Raw genomic sequence first — 3035 nt, 5'->3', positions numbered from 1 at the left:
TAGTTTGTCAGTGATTTATTCACAATTGATGAAAATTATTATTTACTGAGTTTGGAAATGTTGCTTTTTTTGCGGTCAAAGAACAGTGAATTGCATCGAACAAGAAATTTTCCTTAATACCTTTTAGATGAACTTTCACTTAAAAACAACTGACAACGTTTATTCACAAGTAGGATATTAAAGAAAAAAAGAAACACAGATGGATTAGAATTTAAAAAAAATCTATAACACTGAGTTTAAGGCCCTATGGAATCTGTTGCAGCCACAATAATTTATTTAATCTAAATTTCATTTTTTATGATCTAACTTGTCATTGTGTGTCTGTTCCTCCTTCCTGTTCCTCTCAAACTCCAGCCAGTTGAAGCAGATGTCCGCTTGTCCTGAGCCTGGTTCTGCTGGAGGTTTCTTATTGGTAAAAGGGAGTTTTTCCTTTCCACTGTCTCCTTTGTGCTTGCTCAAGATGGGAGACTGTGACGAAGTGAAGATTAAACACAATCTGCTGCTTCCTTAGATAAAGAACTTTACTAATTGGCTTTTATAATGTATGTGAATGTTTTTGTACAATGCCCTGAGACGACTTCTGTTGGGACTTAGAGTTATATAAATTAACTGAATTGAATTAACTTTGTTTTTAATTCTAAAAAATGTCTTATGTAGTGGGTGAGTAAAATTTGACTGACTGAACAACAAATTACCCAAAATTTCACTTGTAGTGACAAATTTAAACAAAATTACAGCAAAAAGTTAAACAGAAACTCTAATGATTAAAATATACTGGTGTATATATATATATATATATATATATATATATATATATATATACACATACATACACACACACACACACACATAAAATAAAACTGGTTCATGTATGAACTTAAAATTGACTCTGAAACTCATAACTAATTTAGTAAATATAATGTGAAACTCTTCATTCTGTTATTTAACTGGTTGATGAAGACGTCGATGACGACAACATTGCAGGCCTCTCTTGACTGTTTTAATAATTTTTTTTTTCCTTTTAGAGTTTAGTTGCTTCATTACAAAGTTAAGCTGCTTTAATTATTGAAACAGCTGCAGTTACATTACTTTTTTTTTTAGAGCAGAATAACTGGTTCCACACTGGTCCAGTGGAATTGGATATTCCTGGTCACTGCAGTCAAAACATAAGTGGGTAAAAATACCCCAGAAAATCACCCTGGTTCCTGAAAAATGGTTCCTGCAGTGGACACACAGCTGTAGTTTAGAGTGTGTTTGAAAAATCCACATTTTCTCTTTACAGATTTAACATTTTTCTTTCCTTTCTAAATCCTGAAGGAATCCAGACACTAATTCCATTAGTGTGAACCTGCAATACAAACGAACAGAGCGAACACTGAAAATAAATCCAATTTGTCATCATTTCCCACTCAAAGCGTCCTCATGAAATGTAGTTAGTCGTGCTCCTTGCTCTGTTTGTTGCCACAGCAGGCAGGATCTCCCTTTTTAGAAACCAAATTGTTAGAGGTCATCTATTTGTCCAAATGGTGCTCCGTTTGTCAAAATGGCTGCATTTGTTAATGACTACACTGAACATGACAGATTGAATCTGCTTTCTATCCTTGTATCATCTGTCAAATCTGTATTTAGATTTGCAGCAGAGACAGGATTAATCTCCATCGTGTAAGAGGATTTTGGCACAAAAGTTAAAGCTCTTTTACCTTTGCAATCTTCTCATCCAGCATTCGGAAGAATTCCTGCTGGCTCTCTGAGGAGTGGATGCTCCTGGGAAGAAAGAAAATCAGATGGTGAGAGCTTCACAGCATCACCTCATGGTGTATACAGCATCTACAAAAATTAGAATATCGTGAAAGTTAGATTTTTTTTGTCAATCATTTCAGAAAGTGAAACTCAAATTGTATATTGTAGATTCATTACACAGAGTGAACTATTTTGAGCATTCATTTCTTGAAATTTTGATGATTATGGCTTACAGATGATGAAAAAAACAAAATTCAGTGTCTCTGAAAATTAGAATATTGTGAAGAGGTTCAATATTGTAAACGCTGTGTCACACCCTGATCAGCTGATTAAAAAGTCCTCAGTTGATCCAACATGCTGCTGCCAGAGTTTTAATGAGAGTTAGTAGGAGAGATCATCTCTCTCCAGTTTTAGCTTCTCTCCATTGGTTCCCTGTCAAATTTAAAACAGAGTTCAAATCTTACTTATGGGGCCGAAATGGGGTAGAGGAAGAGCAGCCGACTGGAGACCAGAAAGTTATGATCCCAGCCATTCCCACATGCCATGGTGTCTCTGAACAAGACACCCAATCCCTAATTGCTCTATGAGCGCTTACATAGCTGCCCGCTGCTCCACCTGGGTGTATCGCAGGTGTGATGGGTTAAATGTAGAGAACTAATTTCACCAGTGTATGGGAAAATACAACAATGACAATCTCAAAGGTCCCTTCCCTTATTGTTCCATATTTTCCTAACAGAACATTTCACTCTCAGACTGCAGGTTTACTTGTGGTTCCTAGAGATTCCAAAAGAAGAATGGGAGGAAGATCTTTCAGTTATCAGCCTCCTCTCTTGTGGAACCAACTTCCAGTTTATGTCTGTGAGGCTGACACATTGTCCAGTTTTAAGACTGGACATAAGACTTTCTTTTGACTTTCCTGAACTATCCCTTAGTTATGCTGCTATAGGTTTAGACTGCTGGAGGACAAATTGACCTCAATTCATCAAATTAATACAGTAGTCCCTCACTACTTCACAGTTCTTTTTTCACGGACTCACATTATTTTCAAAATAAGACTGGACATGATACACAACTGATTGATGGATGAGCCGCACAGCATGGAATTTTTATTTAAAATAAATTATTTTAAATTATTTACCACCTCCTGCAACCTGTGTGCAGCCCACAGCTGCAGGAGAAGCTTCCTCCTGCAGTGCGTCATATCTCCGCTCTGCAGCTAAGAAGTGGGCCGAGAGCGCTGGTATGCAGTATATATATATATATATATATATATATATATATATAATAAAATAAAC

The sequence above is a fragment of the Nematolebias whitei genome, chromosome 9 (genome assembly GCF_014905685.2).
Source record: "Nematolebias whitei isolate Nwh7 chromosome 9, NemWhi1, whole genome shotgun sequence".
In the NCBI taxonomy this organism is placed as follows: domain Eukaryota; kingdom Metazoa; phylum Chordata; class Actinopteri; order Cyprinodontiformes; family Rivulidae; genus Nematolebias; species Nematolebias whitei.
The sequence above is the reverse complement of the archived record's forward strand: the minus strand, read 5'-3'. Positions refer to the sequence as shown.